Below are 7,664 nucleotides of genomic sequence, written 5' to 3'. Positions count from 1 at the left end.
AAAACCTAAACTTGAAATTCTAAAATTAAGAGGAGAAATTAATAATATTGAAAGTAAAAACAAAAACAAAAACAACTCTTGAATTAATAAATAAAACTATGAGTTGATTTTATGAAAAAAACCCAATAAAATAAATAAACCTTTGGTAAATCTAATTAGAAAAAGGGAAGAGGAAAATCAGATTGTTAGCCTTAAAAATGAAAAGGGAGAACTTTCTTTCCACCAATGAAGAGAAAATTAGAACAATAATAAAGCATTACTTTGCCCAACTTTATGCCAATAAATTTGATAACCTAAGTGAAATGAATGACTACCTCCAAAAGTATAGGCTTCCCAAATTAACAGAGGGGGAAGTAAATTACTTAAAAAGTCCCATTTCAGAAAAAGAAATAGAACAAGCTATTAATCAACTCCCTAAGAAAAAATCCCCAGGACCAGATGCATTTACATGTGAATTCTACCAAACATTTAAAGAACAATTAACTCCAATGCTATATAAACTATTTGAAAAAAAAAAGAAATAAATGAGTCCTACCAAATTCCTTTTATGACACATAGTACTGATAACTAAACCAGGTAGATTGAAAACAGAGAAAGAAAATTATAGACTAATCTCCCTAATGAATATTGATGCTAAAATCTTAAATAAGATATTAGCAAAAAGACTAGAGAAAATTATCCCCAGGATAATTCACCATGATCAAGTAGGATTTATTCCAGGAATGCAGGGCTGGTTCAATATTAGGAAAACTAATAATATAATTGACTATATTAATAACCAATTAACAAAAAACCATATGATCATCTCAATAGATGCAGAAAAAGCTTTTGATAAAATCCAACATCCATTCCTATTAAAAACACTTGAGAGTATAGGAATAAATGGACTTTTCCTTAAAATAATTTGTACTATCTATTTAAAACCATCAGTAAGCATCATATGTAATGGGGATAAACTGGAACAATTCCCAATAAGATCGGGAGTGAAACAAGGTTGCCCACTATCACCATTACTACTCAATATTGTATTAGAAATGTGAGTTTTGGCAATAAGAGTCAACAAAGAGATTAAAGGAATTTGAGTAAGTAATGAGGAAACCAAATTATCACTCTTTGCTGATGATATCATGGTATACTTAGAAAACCCCAGAGATTCTACTAAAGCTATTAGAAATAATCCACGCCTTTAGCAAAGTTGCAGAATACAAAAGAAACCCACATAAGTCATCGGCATTCTTATATATCACTAACAAAATCCAATAGTTAAGAGTTACAAAGAGAAATTCCATTTAAGTTAACTACTGATAGTATAAAATATTTAGGAACCTCTCTGCCAAGGGAAAATCAGAAACTATATGAACAAAACTACAAAACTCTTTCCACACAAATAAAGTCAGATCTAACCAATTAGAAAAATATTAAATGCTCTTGGATAGGGTGAGGAAATATAATAAAGATGACAATACTACCTAAACTAATCTATTTATTTAGAGTTATACCAATCAGACTCCCCCCAAAAAAACTATTTTAATGACCTAGAAAAAAATAGCAATGAAGTTCATATGGAAAAGTGAAAGGTCAAGTATTTCAAGGGAATTAATGAAAAAAAAAATCAAAGGAAGATGGCCTAGCTGTACCAGATCTAAAATTATATTATAAAGCAGTGGTTACCAAAACCATTTGGTATTGGCTAAGAAATAGACTAGTTGATCAGTGGAATAGCTTAGGCTCAAAGGACAAAATGGTCAATAACTTTAATAATCTAGTGTTTGACAAATCCAAAAACCCCAGCTTTTGGGATAAGAACTCACTGTTTGACAAAAAATGCTGGAAAAATTGGAAATTATTATGGCAGAAACTAGGCATTGACCGACACTTAACACTATACACAAAGAAAAGATCAAAATGGATTCATGATCTAGGTATAAAGAATGAGATTATAAATAAATTGGAGGACCATAGAATAGTTTACCTCTCAGACCTGTGGAAGAGGAAGGAATCTATGACCAAAGAAGAACTATAGATCATTATTGATCACAAAATATAAAATTTTGATTATATCAAATTGAAAAGCCTTTGTACAAACAAAACTAATGCAGACAAGATTAGAAGGGAAGCAATAAACTGGGAAAGCATTTTTACAGTCAAAGGTTCTGATAAAAGCCTCATTTCCAAAATATATAAAGAATTGACACTATAAAAAAATCAAGCCATTCTCCAATTGATAGTCAAATGATATGAACAGACAATTATCAGATAAAAAAATTGCAACTATTTCTAGCCATATGAAAATATGCTCCAAGTCATTATTAATCAGAGAAATACAAATTAAAACAACTCTGAGATACCACTACACACTTGTCAGATTGGCCATAATGACAGGAAATATAATGCAGAATGTTGGAGGGGATGTGGGAAAACAGGGACACTAATATATTGTTGATTGAATTGTGAATACATCCAGCCATTCTGGAGAACAATTTGGAACTATGGTCAAAAAGTTATCAAACTGTGCATTCCCTTTGATCCAGCAGTGTTTCTACTGGGCTTATATCCCAAAGAGATTTTAAAGGAGGGAAAGTGACCTCTATCTGCAAGAACATTTGTGGCAGCCCTCTTTGTACTGGCCAGAGACTGTAAACTGAGTGGATGCCCATCAATTGGAGAATGGCTGAATAAATTGTGGCATATGAATATTATGGGAATTTTATAATGGTGTAAGAAATCACCAGCAGGATGATTTCAGAAAGGCCTGGAGAGACTTATAAGAACTGATGCTGAGTGAAATGAGCAGGACCAGAAGACCATTATATACTTCAACAACAATACTATATGATGATCAATTCTGATGGACGTGGCCCTCTTCAACAATGAGATGAACCAAATGAGTTCCAATAGAGCAGTAATGAGTTGAACTAGCTATACCCAGCGAAAGAACTCTGGGAGATGACTATGAACCACTACATAGAATTCCTAATCTCTCTATTTTTGTCCACCTGCATTTTTGATTTCATTCACTGGCTAATTCTACACTTTTTTCAAAGGCCAATTCTTTTTGTACAGCAAAATAACTGTATGGACATTTATACAGGGGAAGGAGGTGAAAAGTTGGAACAAAACTTTGTGCAATTGTCAATGCTGAAAAATTACCCATGCATATATCTTGTAAATAAAAAGCTAACCCCCTCCCCCCCAAAAAAAAGATAATACTAAACCAACATGAAGCACTTGCATGCCTGCTTTCCTTAGAAACATATTTCCAGTTTGGCCAGATACAGTCAACCTTGCCTGTCTGGTATTTTAATATCTGACTCACTATTTGTATGCAGAAATCATTGCAGATTTTTTACTCTATTTCAAAAAAAAGAGATGATAGCTTTAAGCAATCTACTATTGTCACCCCATTTTAAAGATTAGAGTTATCAAGAATTATGTTTTCCAAAATAGTTAATAACTATAGCAATTCAGTGTTTGACAAACCCCAAATACCCCACCCTTTGGGATAATAATTCATTATTTGACAAAAATTGCTGGGAAAATTGGAAATTAGTATGGCAGAAACTAGGCATTGATCCACACTACACTAAGATAAGATCAAAATGGGTTCATGATCTAGACATAAAGAATGACATTATAAACAAATTAGAAGAACATAGGATTGTTTACCTCTCAGACCTGTGAAGGAGGAAGAATTTGTGAACAAAGAAGAATTAGAGGTCATTATTTACCACAAAATAGAAATTTCCAATTATATTAAATTAAAAAGCTTTTGTAAAATAAAACTAATGCAGAAAGGAGTAGAATGGAAGCAATAAACTGGGAAAACATTTTTACAGTCAAAGGTTCTGATAAAGGCCTCATCTCCAAAATATATAGAGAATTGACTCTCATTTATAAGAAATCAAGCCATTCTCCAGTTGATAAATGGTCAAAGGACATGAACAGACAATTTTCAGATGATGAAATTAAAACTATTTTTAGTCATATGAAAAGGTGTTCCAAATCATTGTTGATCAGAGAAATGAAAATCAAGAAAACTCTGTGATACCACTACACACCTGTCAGATTGGGTAAGATGACAGGAAAAGATAATGACGAATGTTGGAGGAGATGTGGGAAAACTGGGACACATGCATTGTTGGTGGAGTTGTGAATGGATCCAGCCATTCTGGAGAGCAATTTGGAACTATACTTAAAAAGTTATCAAACTGTGCAAACCTTTGATCCAGCAGTGTTACTAATAAACTTATATCCCAAAGAGATATTAAATAAGGGCAAGGGACCTATATTTGCAAATTGTTTGTGGCAGCCTTTTTTCATAGTCACTAGAAACTGGAAATTGAATGGATGCCCACCAATTGGAAAATGGCTGAATAAATTGTGGTATATGAATAATATGGAATATTATTGTTCTATAAGAAATAACCAGCAGGATGAATACAGATAGGCTTGGAGAGATATACACGAACTGATGCTAAGTGAAATGAGCAGAACCAGGAAATCATTATATGCTTCAACAACAATATTACATAATGATCAATTCTGATGGATGTGGCTGGATTCAACAATGAGTGGATCCAAATCAGTTCCAATTGATCTGTAATGAACAGAACCAACTACACCCAGAGGAAGAACACTGGGAAGTGAGTATGGACCATAACATAACATTTCTTCTTTTTCTGTTATTATTTGCTTTCATTTTTGTTTTTTCTTTTCAGGTTATTTTTACCTTCTTTCAAAATCTGATCTTTCCTGTGCAACAAGATAACTGTATAAATATGTATGCATATATTGTATTTAACACATGCTTTAACAGATTTAACATGTATGCGAATGCCTGCCATCTAGGAAGGGGGTGGAGGGAAGGAGGAGAAAAGTTGAAACAGAAATTTCTACAAGGATCAATGTTGAAAAATTACACATGCATATGTTTTGTATCTAAAAAGATATAATGTTTTTAAAAAAGAGCTACAAAAAGTAAAATTAAATATATAAAAATAATTATATTATCTTGAAAATTAATAAAGCCAATTGCTTGATTGTATATGTCTGATGATCTAGATGATTCACTTTTCCTCTTTACTAAATTTTTTTCCCTCATTTTTCAAAATTGTGAAATTTATTTTAAAATCTATTCCTCTAAACAAGACTCCTAGAGGATCATGTCAGAAAGACAGGTAGTACCATAAGACACTGCATACAACATGTGATTTATTGAATTGAAAGATCCTAAACTTATTTTTTAAAGAATCCTTCTGCTTTAAGAAGAGAGGAAAAAAAGCTGAAGATGGTCAATTAAAATTTTGTGAACTCTGCTTTAAAAAGACTTGAGTTGGTTTTAGAATATCAAATGAAAAGTGAATATAGAAATTTTGCAAGCAATAGAGATATGTTTTATTATTAATGCAAAATTAAAATTGACATAGAAATATTTTAAATAATGACAAATTATTACTAAAGGTTTAAGATAGAGGAGAAAAATCTTGAAAATGTAGCTTCTTTTAACTGTTTTGAGGTAGTATTTGAAAAAAAAAATAAAATAAAAGGAGTTTGAATTTTACCCAAAAGGCACAAGCTATTGACACTGTATGTAGGGAATATAGTTTAGTCTCCACTTCTTTGCTCACTATATAATCTGTTTGTTTGTTTGTTTGTTTTTTTTTTGATAACTCTTAGTTGAAAAGTACATTAAATAACTGAGTCACTAGTAAATATGATTTTGTCTGATATTAATCCCAATAAGGACACTTGGCATAGGAGATAGAGAGTTAATATTAGAGCCAGTAAGAGCTTTGATCAGCACTGTTGCTTGTGAAATAAACTAGTTGTGTGTGCCTGCCAGACTGTTCAGTGTTTTGGCAAATCTTTTTAAAAAAGTTCTTAAATTGACATCTGTGACTTTTAAAATATTTTAATATTTTATGGTTATATTTCAATATCACTGGTTTGCTTTAAAGCTTAATTTTATGCATTTAAAATCATGATAGGAAGTACATAGGTTTCACCATACTGCTCAAGAAGGCCATGGCACATACAGTGCCAAAAAAAAAAAAAAATTCTAAGAACCCCTGCTGTGACTATATTTTTTTTTTTTTGGAGAAGTGTGAATTTTCTCACTGAGGAATTCCACATACTAATAAAATTACAGGCCTAGTTCTCTCTCACTGAAGAATAATAATCAAATATAATGGTTATCTGTCATTCATTCTGCAGGAAACCTTTGTAAAAATCAAATAATTCTATAATTCCCCTGCTAACAAAGAAAGGCCACACTCATTAATTTTAATTTTTAATCCCTGATACCAAATAGCTTTGCTTATGTGAGCAAGCAATCTTAATTTGCCTTAAGCTTTGGATTTCATCAGACTATTGGGAGAATATTTCTCTAAATCTGTGATTTTGTTGATTTCATGTAGGTCTTCTTAGCATTCTACATCTTGTATTAATCTGTGTCTTGTTATCCTCTGTGACTCCTTTTCATCTTTCCCCATAAATATTATAGAGAATAATCACTCAAAATAATAACAATAACAACTTTAGCTGAATTTTATAAAGGTACTTTTTGAATAAGATGATATTTACAAATAAATTGTATGAGCAAAGTACATGTTTAAAAATATTTATGCTATATTCATTTTTTTTTAATTTCAACAACATGAAAAAGATCAAATGTTTGTCTTTAAGATAAATAATAGAAACTATTGCTAAATAGTTTCATAAGCTTAATTGTCCTAATAATTTATTTAATCATCTATGTAATTTTTACAAATAAATTTATAATTGATATCTGAGGTAGTTTCGAGTTTAAATGAGTTAAAATTCCTTTGGAATATGATGTTAATAAGCCTATGTTTCAATTTAATCCATTTCCCATTTTTCATAATCAACAGCTTTTTTTTTTTAAACAGGTCATTTTGAAGCTATTGTAATTGTATACAGTGCATCTTCTAATTATATATTGATGTTAATTTTTATTTTCAACTTGATTAATTTGGTTTGTCTCCATTTTCCATGAATGGCTCTGCTTTGTTTTGATTCCACAGAATATCATAACTTCCCTCTGTAAAACTGATCATTTGAAATCTCATCACAATGAAGACTGACACATTTTGATCTCAACACTTTCTCAATTCTCTTTGCCTCTCTCCTTTGATTAGGGTTGGAGAGAAAGCAATAATCATGTCCCTGATGGGTACCTCCTTGTTACTTTTTTTTTTTTTTTACTGTTTTTTCAGCTTCTTTGTGTGTATTTTCTTTCATTATATTAGAAATTACTTAAGCTCAGAGATTGTCTTTATTTTATCTTATTTGTATCCCCAGTGCTTAGTACAGTACCTGGTCCATAATAAGAACCTTATAAATGTGTATCAAATTATAATATTGAATTTATTTTACTATACACAGTGAGTTGACTTTTCAATTATTAAAAATCACTTTAGAGTTAATAATTAGTTTTTAATTGTTAAACTACAGAAAAGTTCATTTTATGAGCTTATTTATATTTTCTGCATGTCTAGAGACTTTCAAATCTATTTTGAAGAAAATTTAAGTTTATTTTTGCATTTCATTTTTTTTTAATTTTAAACCATTAAAAACATTTTCACTATCCTCTCCTATATGATTTTCACATTGAAGATTTTAAGTGTCAAAGGATATATTGATTT

General features: G+C 30.7%; 1 non-coding gene across 1 annotated transcript; it reads left to right on the top strand.

The window, feature by feature from the left end:
- The first annotated feature begins 5,148 nt into the window (after nucleotides 1-5,148).
- LOC127558549 (small nucleolar RNA U49) lies at nucleotides 5,149-5,213 on the top strand. The gene has a single exon (XR_007952924.1). It is a non-coding gene; the product is annotated as a small nucleolar RNA U49 (small nucleolar RNA).
- Nucleotides 5,214-7,664: the final 2,451 nt, after the last annotated feature.

This window comes from Antechinus flavipes, chromosome 3 (assembly GCF_016432865.1).
Source record: "Antechinus flavipes isolate AdamAnt ecotype Samford, QLD, Australia chromosome 3, AdamAnt_v2, whole genome shotgun sequence".
NCBI lineage: Eukaryota > Metazoa > Chordata > Mammalia > Dasyuromorphia > Dasyuridae > Antechinus > Antechinus flavipes.
The sequence above is the reverse complement of the archived record's forward strand: the minus strand, read 5'-3'. Positions and strand labels throughout refer to the sequence as shown.